General features: G+C 34.8%; 1 non-coding gene across 1 annotated transcript; it reads left to right on the plus strand.

Moving 5' to 3' along the window:
• The first annotated feature begins 1,601 nt into the window (after positions 1–1,601).
• Positions 1,602–1,708, plus strand: LOC145044700 (small nucleolar RNA R71). The gene has a single exon (XR_013681645.1). It is a non-coding gene; the product is annotated as a small nucleolar RNA R71 (small nucleolar RNA).
• Positions 1,709–14,362: the final 12,654 nt, after the last annotated feature.

The following is a 14,362-nucleotide window of genomic DNA, read 5'->3' on the forward strand; positions in this document are numbered from 1 at the left end:
CTTTTTCTAATATCTCATCATCCAATTGGATCATTGAGACTTCTTCATTCTTTTCCTCTTCTTGCTTGACTTTTGGAATAGCTTTAAACATCACAGCCTCATCACCCACCCTTAATGTCAATGTAGACTCACATATATCAATTAAAGCACACACGGTGTTCAAGAAGGATCTCCCCAAAATAATTGGAATTCCGGGGTCTTCTTCCATATCAACTACCACGAAGTCTACTGGGAAAATAAACTTGTCAATTTTTATAAGGAGATCCTCACAAACGCCTTGTGGATGAATTATTGTCTTGTCCGCCAAATGGATCTTCATATTCACCGGCCTTGGTTCTGGTAAATTCAACTTCTTAAAGAATGAAAAAGGCATCATATTGATGCTTGCCCCCGAATCAGATAACGCTCGGGTGAAAACTTCATTACCAAATTAGCATGGAATCACAATATTTCCTGGATCACCCTTCTTTTCAGGTAGCTCACTCATCAATACTTCCGCGACTTCAGCCAAATCTTTCCTAGCAGCAAAAAGGCCCTTAAGCAAGTAGAAGTATTTAGGTGTTTGGAGTATTGTTTTCACAAATGGCACATTAACTTGTAGAGCGTTAACATGTTTCATGAAGGTTCTGTATGCTTCTACTTTTTCTGCAGGCATAGCTTTGATTGGGTATGGCAGCGGAGGATTATAAGGCTTCAATGAACTGACAGGTTTATCATTTGCACATGGACTCGTCGATTCCAATGGAGTGACTCGGCGAGTCGAGACGGGTTTTGCTGGATCCGATTCTTCTACCTTTTCTGCCTTCTTCTTGGAGCTTCTCAGTGCATCTGTAAATGTTCCTTCACTGCTGGAGGTTATTACACTTACATTCTCCATTCTTGGATTGGGTTCGGTGTTGCTCGGAAGTTGGCCTGGTCTTCTTTCATTCACTTGATGTGCAAGCTGTCCCAGCTGTTTCTCAATGTTGAGAATGGATGCTTGCTGATTCCTCAACATATTTCTGGTTTCTTGCATTGCTACATCGTGATCATTGTGTCTTTTCTCGGACGCGGTTATGAATCTTGTGAGCATATCTTCTAAATTGGCCTTCTTTTCCATCACCGGCTCTTCCTTTTGATAGAATCCCTTCTCCTTCTGCTTGTATTTCTCCTCCATAGCCTTTTTATATTCTTCGTATGGGAGCCATTCCTTCTTCGGTTTCCTCCAATCTTCGTCGTATCTATCGCCACTAGAGTAAAATACTTGAGCCTTTTTATTTCCGTTTTCGTCTCGATCACAATCCTTGGTGAGGTGGGACCCGCCACAATTTTCGCATCCTACCCTAATAGCATGGATTGTTTGATCCATTTTTGTCATTCTTCGATCTAGGCTATCGAGCTTAGCTATTACCGCCGCCATGCTATCATTCACCGAGTTCACTGCTCCACGACTTACTTTGTTCCTCGGATTGTGGTATTCTCTATAATGCTTAGAGAATTCTTCAATTAATTCCTTGATTTCCGGAGGCGGCTTTCTGGTGAGCGGGCCTTGTGAATCGAGTAGTTGCCTTGTGGTGACATTAACTCCATCATAAAAAATGGAGACCTCTTGTTGGCTATTAAGGTCATGGTGTGGGCAATTTCTAAGTAGGCTCTTGTACCTTTCCCAAGCTTCATAAAGAGATTCTCCGGGTTGTTGCTCGAAGTTGGCAATGGCTTTCTTTAGCTTGGCTATCTTGGAAGGTGGGCAGAAATGGTCTATGAACTCTTCTTTCATCTTGGCCCATGTGGTGACCGATCCGGGAGGAAGTGACTTTAACCAATCTTTTGCAGCTCCTTTAAATGTGACAGGAAGCATGCGAAGAAGCTAGATCTCGCGAGGCACATTTGGTACATTGAAGTAATCAGCCACATCATTTACTTCATCCAAGTGCTTATAGGCATCTTCGTGATCTCTCCCGTAAAAAGGAATCTCCTTGAGTTGAGCGAGAATATGGCCCTTTAGCTCGAAAGTAGCGGTTGCGAGAATTGCGGGTTGCACAAGTCCCGGGCCGGTGTCATCACGCATCCTCTTCTTCCATCCCCCCATGGGGATTTCGTCAATATTAGCCATAGCGTTGGCTAAATCGTCTTCAAACTCGGATGTGTGCTCGTATGTGGGTTCGTTTTCTTCCTCGGTCTCTTACTCGATGTCTTTTTCAATTGGGTCTTCGATTGTCAACGAGGCACTGGATGCTCCTGATTTGTTGCTCCTTTTCTTGCTGAAAACGGATTTGAGGTTTTTGAGTGGTGAGTTCTTTGAAGAAGCGGATTCTCCAACGGTTTTGCCTTTGCTCCTTCTTAGTGCGGTTTCCGGATCTTCAACAGGGGAACCAGAGGTGTATCAGATCCTCGGGTCATGAAACAACTGCAATCAAAACAGAAAACGCGTAAAAAGAACAAAAAAATATAACAAAATTAAAGCTGATTTAGCGTCGTACTCGCCGAGTCTGGGCGAATGCACTCGACGAGTCCAAGGTAAAATCAGGTTTTTTTTTTTTTTTTTTTTACTATCTAAAAACTTAAACAGAAATTAACTTTGTGTAAGATAAATCTCACACAAAGGATCGATTGAATTAGATTTTTAATGCTAATTTTAGAACCGTTCCCCGGCAACGGCGCCAAAAACTTGATGTGTGTGAAACTCACTTAGTTTTAAACCTACTTTTAATTATCAAATAACACACAAAAGGCAGTGAACCTATCAATTGTGGTATAGCTAAATAAGCAGGGTATCGAACACAGGGAACGACAAATTAAATTAAAAACTAATTCTATCTAAGTTAATTAAGAAGTAGGGGGTTTTCTCTAGTTTTACAAGACTAGAAACTTACTAACTATTACTAATTTGAGACTAGAAAATAACGATTTAACTAGATTCAATAATTGGAAAGGAACTTATGTTTAGTTCAACTTGGTTAACTCTATGGTTGATTTCAAGGTAATAGTGCAATGGATTAATTCTTTCGTTGGTTACCGATTCAAGTGATTAGATTTGTGTTCACTACCCTAATCCTTAGCAAATAAACTAACTTAAACAGTGACCACTTGTGTAATTTAATTATATTCACTAGATTAATTATTCGGGTTAAGTTAGACTTGCAATAGTAAGTTGTCTAATGGTAAGCATATGTCTATGCAAAATCTCTTTAGTATGATGATTTCTAATCCAAGAATAAGTGAAAAATTACCCTTAGTTGTAGCTTCCTGACGCTCATTTGACTAAATTTCGAATACGTGTTCATCACCCATCCATCAGATGCATAGTCTAAAGGTGCAATCCCCTTAACAACACATCACCAAAAACCTTTTACTATCATATTTTATTATAACATAGTTGGTAGTTATTAGCCACAACATAATTACATAACATGTGCTTAACTTGTTTTGAGTTTCCAAATCGCTTCCATAAAATCAGAATTTGCTTCTTTGAGGATATCTTCTCATTGAAATTGGAATGGACTACAACACCATGTTCATTGTATTATTATTAACTATAACCAATGTGTTGATCATCATTAATTACCTTTTTTCCTTATAAGGACAACACTTAATTAGGAACTTATCATAATACATCCTGTTCATATGAATGGATTTATCTGGAATCATTTCATCTTTCAAATCAAGGTCTTTAGACATATGACATGTTTGAGAATGTTCATTCTCCCCACCCTTTAAAACTTAACCATGTTTTTTGTTACTAAGTATTTTGTTATTTTCGTCATCCAACTGTCCCTTTAAACCATCGTCAATACAAATGGATATTCCAAGGTGTTCCTAATGAGTATTTATAAATTGGGCATACTCTAGATCATTTTATATACAATGAATACCAGAGGATCAACATATGAATGACGATTAAGGATGTAATAGTACACCTTCTTACATGTTCTATTGTGAAACATTCTATGAGCATATGGTATAGGCAACAACAAAATGCTATTATTGCTGATGTGGCACCACATAACCTAGTCATAACAAGATGGACACCACCCCTCTTTCTTGTTAAGAGGGTGTTATGGCATATCTTGTTGCGATTAAGACAAGTTGCAGCGGGGACTTTAATTGGTTGTTGCATTTATCAACCAATCAAATCCTTTTCTTTCTTTTTCTCTCTACCTCTTAACATGCTATAACATGGGGAACACCATTTTCCCATTTGTATTATGGCGGTGTTATGATTGATCTGGTATATGAATTTGGTGTTATAATGTGACTCATACCTAATGCTCTAAGAATGCAAAAATTCATCAACCTCAAAACCAGAAAAGTCTACATTGGTAAACAAAATATAGTCACCAATAGCATAATAAAAAGGGTATTTCACAAAAAAAAACACCATTAAAGTCTTATATAAACTTTCAAATAAACCATCCCGGGATTACTAAATGTGTTTTTTTTTTGTGACAAGAAAAGATTAAGGGTTGTATACTTACCAATTACTAATAGCTGCAATGGTGAAAAACCTTAATTACCTCTTCGTCTTCGTTAATGTGGCATAAAGAAAACCGGTTAGTACAAATAATGGGAAAGTTTAATCAGCGCAATTCTTTTTTTTACTGTGCATACTTTTGTAAGTTAAAATACACATCAATAATTTATATGGGTGACCACTTCATTCTTTACATAGTAGTTTAAATGATATAGATCTATGGATTTTACATTTTAATTATGCACAAAACTTTGTATAAAAGCCATATTCTTTTTGACACTTCGCTGGGTTCATTAGGACTTTGTAGGACCCTAAAATTCATGAACCTTACAGATCTAAAATTCACCCATAGTGCTTTAAACGTTTTAGCAACATATGTTCATTGAACATTTTCCAGTGACTAATTTCTTGTTGGTGGAGAACTTGAAAAGCATGTGTTTTCTTTTACGTTTGTACCTTTGGATTGACTAAAGAATATGTCTCCTTTTTTTTTTTTTTATTTTATACTTGTTCAATAATAACAAATAAAAATTTATTCATCTTAATTATCATTACCATTTTTTAATAAATAAATGAATATTTTGTGTTATCTTTTATCAACAAGTCACACTCCACTATTATTTTTGTAAATTATACTATTATTCAAAAAAGGACTTGACAATATCCTCCTTAATAAATAAATGTTTTTTTTGTCACATGTTAAAATCTCATGGGTTTTAACACTTGTCATTTTGTGGTATTTTTAAAATAAATATTATCACTTGTCAATTTATGATTTGTTTTAATTTTTAAAATTAAAGTCATATACTTATATTTGTAAAGTATTAAATATCATATATATATATATATATATATATATATATATATATATATATATATATATAATATTAAATTGCAATAAATACGTTTCTTCCTTTCTTATTTTAAAAGTTGTATATTTAAAAATATTTTATGTTTACACTTGAATTTAATGTTTAATATTGGTTTAAATCAACCCATGTAATACACAAGTCTCACACTTAGTTTCATACATACTTATAAAGCTAGAAATTTTTCTTTAATATCATACATTTGAAACCCCTTTTTTAACTTTCTCAAACCACATTCATTTGAAACCCATTTTTTTAACTAATGCAACTCAAAAGTTTCTTAATTATGATTTAACACTCAAAAGTTTTATAACTTATATTATGTTTAATTAGCATTTAGTGAAAAGTTTACTATAAAAAGGTTAATCTTTTGTTTCTTTTATGTTATATAAAATCTTACATGTAAGAATGATTTGAAGATATTGTGATTCAAAAGTTTTCATATATTTGAAGCATTCACGATCCAAATATGATGATTTGAAGAAATGGGTTATGTCGCATCGATGGTAATTGTAATATGATTTTTTATTTCAACCAAAACAAATGAAGTTTTTCTATTCTTTCTTTATATTTAAATTTCTCATTTAATCTTTATATGTGATTTGTGTGTATTACTCAATCTTGAATGTGACTCTCCAAACATCAATGTTTTGCTTGAAATATCTTTCTGCTTCTTCTTTTTCAAGAAAAATATTTTGATTGTAGCTGAGTGAAGAATTATAATCAAGTTTCTATGGTTGAATGGTGTTAAATGAAGAAAGAAGATCTATAAAATGGATATAGGCTTTTTTTGTTTGAGCAAAGTTGACGAATGTTAGTTTTTTTCTTTTGATGTGTAAATGTATGTTTATGTAACATTTTTATTTATATATTCAACCACCCAATGCTCTTATTTATTTGATTGTGGTTTTTCTATTTTGATCATGTTTATTTTCTATTATTTTTTTATTGGGTTATCCTACACAACATATTTAAAATATAACATAATTTTGAACATTTGGTATGTAATTATGATAGACTTATCATGATATGTTCTTTATATGAAAGTAATTTATCCATATTACTATGACAATAATTACATATGACATTTACAATATATATATATATATATATATATATATATATATATATATATATATATATTATATGATTTGTTTAACATGTATATGCACCTATGTATGTTATAAATTTATAATTAAATATCTTTATGTTTAATAATTGAAAGAATTAAAACGATGCATCAAAATCAATTATTTAAAAGAATATAATAATAATAATAATAATAATAATAATAATAATAATATATTTCCAAGTACCGTATTCATTTGAAACTCACACTCTAACTCAATAGTTTTCTAATTTATGTATATTTATTAGTTACAACTCAAGAGTTTTTAACTTATGATTATTAATTAGTAATCACTAATAACTTTTTATTTTCATTTCTTTTATAAGGTTGTAAAGTTTTGCTCATTAAAAACATTAATGTATTTGAAGAGATTTGTGATTTAAATATGAAGAGTTAATATAAATGTTATAATAGATGTTTTAGTATTTTTATGTTATTAAAAGTTATACTATTTATTTTTCATATTTTTTATTATTCGTTGTATATATATCTTTTTTAATATAAATGTTATAATATATGTTTTTCTATTTTTATGTTACTAAAAATTGTAGTTCATATTTTTACTCATACGTTTTGTTACCCGTTATATTATCATTCATTTGATATATAATTTACACAATTTTAAACGGTTTATAAAATTATCAAATAATTGTATATATCACAATGACTTAAAAATTAAATTATAATGTTTAGGGGTGAGCATTTGGACCGGCCCAGACCGGACCGGCTCTTGGACCGGACCGGTTATGGAGAATTTTGTGGACCATGGACCCGACCGGATGAGTCGTGTCCGTGTCCGTGTCCGTGTCCGGGTCCAGGTCCGGGTTTTCCGGTTTTTGGACCCGTTTGGACCGGTACAAGTTTAATTGCATAGAGTATAATAAGTAATCTACATTGATGTATAATATTATAACTTGCAAAATTAATACGTTTTCGTTTCGTGCCTAACTAATGTACATTGATGTATAATATTATAACTTGCAATTTGCAAAAATTAATTTTCCAAATAAAAGCAACTAACATACAAATCAAGTTCACCAACAAAAGTCAAACAATTTTAAGACAAACATACAAAAGTATTACCGTAACAATAAAAATCATAGTTTAAACTTTAAAATCAATCAAACTAATAAACTTCATAAACTCATAATCTAATCTTCTATTGGTCTCTTCCCCATATCATTGTCATCCATATGTAACATATTTAAATCTTGTGCAATCTTTACATAAACACAAATGATAATGTTGTTAGTATTTAATAAATAATAATAATTGTATAAAAAAAGAATAAAGATTGTAATTTTTTTACCCAAAGCTATATCATCATCGTTCAAGATGTCATCAACGTTGTCAACTATCGGATTTGTAGACTTTATCATCCAATCTTGGGTGCATAACAAAGCTTCAACTATCAATATCGATAAACTAGTCTGATCCTCACTTACAACTCTACCACATGTGCTAAACGCGGACTCAGAATTATAGTATAAAATAATACTAAAAAGCTGAAATATTTCAGCTTTGATAACTCTACTTTAAAGGATTGTAAATCAGTGAATATAATACCAAAATAAACAAGATTATAGTCTAAATTCATCTAAAAACTATAAACTAAATGTTGGAAAAAACTAGAGGTCAATCCGACTTAAATCGAATGAGTTATGGGTGTTTAAAAAACGTCACTGATTACAAAATCTTGCTGAAAAGCTGAATTTTTTCAGCTTTGATAGCTCTACTTTGAATGATTGTAACTCAGTGAATATAATACTAAAATAAACAAAATTATAGTCTAAACTCATCTACAAACTGTAAACTAAATGTTGGAAAAGATCTCCGGTCAATCCGACTTAAAACAAATGAGTTATGGATGTTTAAACAACATCACAGATTACAAAATGTTGCTGAAAAGCTGAATTTTTTCAGCTTTGATAGCTCTACTTTGAGGGATTGTAACGCGGTGAATATAATACCAAAATAAACAAAATTATAGTCTAAATTCATCTACAAACTGTAAACTAAATATTGGAAAAAACCGCAAGTCAATCCGACTTAAAACGAATAAGTTATAGGTGTTTAAAAAAACATCACAAAAATCTTAATCATGTCCAACCGGTTCTAAACCCGGTAAAAACCGGACCGAACCGGGGAAAAAACCGGACCGGACCGGAGAGAAATCTTAGAATCGAGAACCGGCCCGGGGGTCCAAAAAAATGGTCCGGTCCGGTTCATCGGTCCGGTCCGATCCACCGGTCCAAATGCTCACCCTTAATAATGTTTAATAAAACTAATATTTTAACTATATGTTTGCCTTACTACTAACATTTTGTTTCAAAATAGAAATATTAAATAATAATTTGGTAAAAGTTATTATTTCAACTATATAATTCTATTCTCTTCTCGCACAAAGCGCGGGGATTCGCCTAATTTATTATAAGGCAAATAGATATAGGATTAGGTGAAAGGCTCAAAATTAGTACGGCAAAGATAAATTTTAACCCTAATTAATGAAATGTGATGGTTGAGATTAAGTCATAAACAAAATAAGTCTAAAAAACCATGATGCATTTATGTAATTATCAAAAACAAAATGGGCCATTTTTGTAAATTTTAAGAGTAGAAAGGTAATTGGCAAAGAAGAACATTTAGCATCTGCGAAAAAAACACGCCACACTCCCCCTCAAGTGACACGTGTAGCCACCAAGTAAACTGAGTTTCTTTTTCACATATTGTGTCATCCCAATAACGTTTTGTTTTCTTGTAAAAAATATTATAAAGTCAAAGTTTTTAAAAAAATTTCAAGTAAATTACAAAGCCATGCAAGGCTATGCAAAACATGAAAGACGTACAAGACCAGGATTTGCAACATAATCTAATGAGGCAAACTCAACGATGCTCTGGTCCACGTCACTTGTATGTCTGGAGAGTGAGTAACTTGCCTCAAGGTTATAGGTCCCAACGTTTGTCTTAGATTTTAAACTAGCACAACTAGACTCCTCCTCAGCCACAAAACATATATGGCGAATCCATCATACGCAAGGTGCAAACTCGGGATGCTCGCTCAACTTATCCATAATGCAAGTGACACCCATATGCATAGATCCTTTCTCACCTAATCCACCTCAGCTCTCGTCTCGTTGAGAAGCTTGTCACAATCGCTGACATCCTTATCCAAGATCTTATTTTGGATCATCAAACCTTTAATGGCCTGGCTAAATGAATTTACTTTGTTTACCAACATCGCCACAACCTTCTCCACGAACATCTTCTCATCCATAAAAACTCTATATTTTAAATAAACTCATGGGTACATTTTTCCAACATATCCACCTAGCGCTTCAACTCCTTTTCACTGTTCTCCAACACCGTACACCGTTGCTAAGATCACTAAGGTGTTAAACACGGCGAGTGCCAACTACCAGATAGAACACACATTGGGCGGCGATATAGTTCATGTCGTGGATCAAAGCATGGATGTTCATATTTTCCAAGTTCGCTAAGGTCACCGAAGGAAAGGCATGATAGGTAAACTCCTCAGCATTAGCATGAACCGAAAAACAGGAACAATTCAAGAGACTCCAATCTAGAACAAAATGAGCGATGATATCTACCACATGCACTGGAAGACCACCACCAGAAGGTGGTTCTTAATCATGATCTCCAAAAACACATACAGTTGATGGGTAGGAGAAAACTCTGGACCGGAATAAGTAGCCATGGGGACTACACCCTGTATAACAATAATGGAAGAAATGGGTTGCTTCAAACCTTCTTGATTCCCCACCGACTATCTAATGTCATCAGCAGGGTTCACAAAAATCTCACATCCTCTCATGGAAGTGGAACCCAACAACCTAGACAAACCTTTTCCCTACTGCACATGCCTCCTGATATTATCTCCCACAAAATCAAAATAAATTTCAGCTACACTTAAGATAGACTTATGTTTTTCCATACCCCGGTGCACATCAGATATAATACCCTCCTTGTCGTCTTGCACCATTTCAGAAGAATAAGAGATAGGCACACCAGTAGGAGCAACAAAGGAGATAGGGTAAGGCATCGCTTGAGGACGAACACCAGACATGCCAAAGTCATCCATCATAACATCCTGCTACTTAGTGGGACCAACAAGATGGTCGATCCTTAATGGCGGAGGAAAAGTTTAATGAAGGTCAACATCCCAATACTCTAACTTCCCCTAAACCTTTTATGAAAAAGGGTATCAAAGGAGAGTGTATGTGACAACCCGATATTTCAACTACATGTAAACGACCTAAAAAATCAAGTATTGCAACCATGTTAATTGTAACAAAATTTACTTCGAAAATAAAATATCCAAAAATCACTAATTAAATTACCTTTTATGATAGATGTCATTAAACCAGGATCGTACGGAAAAAGAACGCTCGAATCCGACTTCGTATAAGAAAGTTAGGAATTTTTCAAGTTCGGACTAACGGCAGACGACTAAAAACTCGAATCAGAGATCGAGCGAATTTTGGCCGGAATGACCTAAATGAGAATCGAAGGTCTCATCAATGGTATTTCAGCGTTAAAAAATCTGGCAAAAAACCGACGTCAGATAAAGGAGTTATAAATTTCTAAAGAAATTTTCTTACCGCGATCTTTTAAAAAAAAAAATAATAATAATTTCGGACTTTGCCGACGGAATCTAAACGAAAGTTGTAGAGTATAGCCTCACCTTCGCGGCGATATAAAGAACGTCGAAAACGGAGTTCGTATGAAGAAGATATGAATTTTTGAAGTTTATTAAATAAATTATATATAAATTTAAATCAAAAATCCGGTATTATCCGAAGGGGGAGTCAGCGTACTCATCCGAGTTACGCGCCGCGTAACCCCGTACGCCCCGCGTACGCGAGGGCCTTGGTCTCGATTCGTCCACATCGCCCCTATGCGAGCAGTCCGACCCGTCCCATCCGAAGCGAGGCAGTCGAGGACTCGGTCACGCGTGACGTACGAGTACGCCCCGCGTACGAACATATGCCCCGCGTACCGAGGTTTCTCAGACCCCTATAAATAGAGGTGCGAGGGTTCCGGGAAAAACACCCCATCTCTCTCATTTCTCTCACGATATTGCCTCGATTTCCGTTCCCGCACAACCCCGAAGCCCCGATCACTTTGCTCAAGTCCCGAAGGTCGTTCGTGCCCCCGAGATTCCTGAGAATCCCGACGAAATCCACTTTCGCAAGCCGAAACTCTGTCCGGTTTTTGATCACGCAACCTCCGATCTTACAAGTGAGTTCATACCCCTATAATTGACATTTTAAATGTTTTACGAGCACTTTTACATACTTTTAAGGGGGGAATACAAGTAAAACACTCGATTACTATCGGGTGTTATATAAACTTTCACTTTACGCGTTTTATCAAAGGAATCATATGCGATTTGAAACTATCAAAGGAAATCTTTTATATGCAAAGTATAACACAACATTTTATCTTTTGAAATGAGAAACGAGTTAGATATTTATATAAATCCGATACTTTGCTTATATTACATTCGGTGTGTCGGTTTGGCACTACAAAAACTACACTTTTCATAACAAGTGAACATTTTCACTAAGGGTTTATTTAACAAATGAAACACACTTTTAGAAAACTATAATAGGTATAGTTTCACGAGAATACTACAAACTTTACATACATGGAAATACTATTACGATAAGCTACCTTCATATACAATGACTCACGAACATTTTCATACGTAAATCTGTTTTATACTAAGTTTTGTGAGACATTAACTTCATGTACGTTCGAGTACACATTTCAAAACCTGTATTATATACCATAATCCCTTGGAGGGGGTGCATGGTGTTTTTGTATAGATCTATACGGGCTTGACAACCCGCGCCCTGACTGTTAGCTACAGTCCACCTTTTGGGGTGACAAACGTCAGAACATTCCAACGCCTGAAGAACGTTGTGTATAGGCATTCCTTGTCAATAGCATGGTTATAAAACTCACATGGGGTATTAAAAATACAATGATTTACGGAGTTTTTCAGACAAATTGAAATCTTTATACTTACATACATTTACTAGAAACAAGCATTTGTCGTGAAAGAAGGTTACAATTATACTAGTAGAAAATATAGGATTTTCTAGGAACATGCAAAGAAAGAACAAAAACATTTCATTTCTTACAAACATTGTCATTAAATACTTATGAAACTCACCAACTTAAATGTTGATCTACTCTTTCAATACTACTTGTATGTCCTAGGGATTCAGTAATTACAGGTAACAAACGGATTTTGAAGAAGGGACGCTGCGGCGCCAGTTAATTTCATATTTTGACATCATTATGTAATTGATTTTGAACATGTATACTTTTAAACAAATGTAAACTTTCAATTATATATATGATGGTTGTATTGCTTTCTTTACTATGTATTCATTTGTTACGTTACCACATGAAGTCATCCGCCCCCGAACGTTTCCGCCGTTCCGGTTTGGGGGTGTGACAGATTGGTATCAGAGCAATGTTTATAGTGAACTAAGTATATCGAATCTCATAAGATATACAAACTATAAATGCTTAGGGACTCAAAGTCTCTGACAAAAGTTTTTGTACCTAAAATTTTTATTTCACATAAATAGATTATTTTAGGTTATAAAAATCCGAAATACATGCATACAACGACATATTTTTATGATAAGAACTATACAAAAAGTATTAAGACAAGTTGGACACTACGATTAGTTCTTGAGATATGTAATCAAATTTGGGACGAATATAGCCTGATCAAGTATGTTTATCCGAAATTTGACTAACGTATGTCAAGGAATGATCGTAGTGAGCGACAAGTCAAAACTTAACAAAATAGACACTACTATCTAACGTGCAATTTAAATACTATAGGAGTATTTGGTGCATACACTAGAGTAATTAGTATTACTTGTCTCAAGTTTCATTCAAATCTTATAACCCTATTCTCGTATAGTCAAATGGCTGGATTTCACCCGAATGGAGACCCCTACTACCCACAACAAGGCAACGAAGGATGGATTGAAGAGGATCCGGAGGAGGACGAAGAGCCCATTGATTTGGATAGAGGGGATGACTCCGGGACAGACTCGGAACCGGAAATAGTCAACCCTCCACCCATTAGGAGGAACTTTCTAGGACCGACTCCCGTTTGGGGAAGTCACCTCGTCCACTGGAGCCAACAACAAGGGATACGCTCTCCCTACAGAATGTGTCGAGACTTCTACGACATCAGGGACGGAGGTTCAGCCGACCGAGCACTTCCAGCAATGGTAGGTAAACTGGCCAACCAGTCCTACCAATCGGGGGTTCAAGCAAACCGGATCTGAGAGGTCAACGTGGAAGTACAAGTCCACACGGCCGATATCCGCCGCCTGGATATGTTGCAGAACGACATCCACCTCCGCGCCGAAGCATTCCAAGCACAAGCGAATGCAGCCTTCGCAGAATTGAGGGAACAACAAGCCGCCTTCGATAGGCGTCTTATGGAGTCGAAGCAATCATATGCAGAATCGATCTCCAAGCGCAACACACGTCGCAAGTAGTACTTGTGAAAACCTCAAATTTTGTTATAAGATAGGACTTCGACTAAAAGTTTTTACTTCCTTTAAATTCATGTAATCGGAGACCCGTTTAAGGGTCAAATTTTCGTGATCGTTGTATCATCTATTATATTAATATAATTCGCACGCTATTACTACTATGTTGAGTATCGCATTCAATATTTAAAATACTATGGAAAAACAATACGCTTGTTCACATATTCGGATTTACGAATAACCTTCACTCTTTTATTTTGTAAAACTCATACTATCATCTGTTGTTGAACTATAGCAATTTAGTTCATGAGACACATTCATTATTCACTTATTCTTATCTATATCATCATCTTTTAAACGTATA

Source organism: Lactuca saligna, chromosome 4 (genome assembly GCF_052625555.1).
Source record: "Lactuca saligna cultivar CGN05327 chromosome 4, ASM5262555v1, whole genome shotgun sequence".
Taxonomy (NCBI): Eukaryota; Viridiplantae; Streptophyta; class Magnoliopsida; order Asterales; family Asteraceae; genus Lactuca; species Lactuca saligna.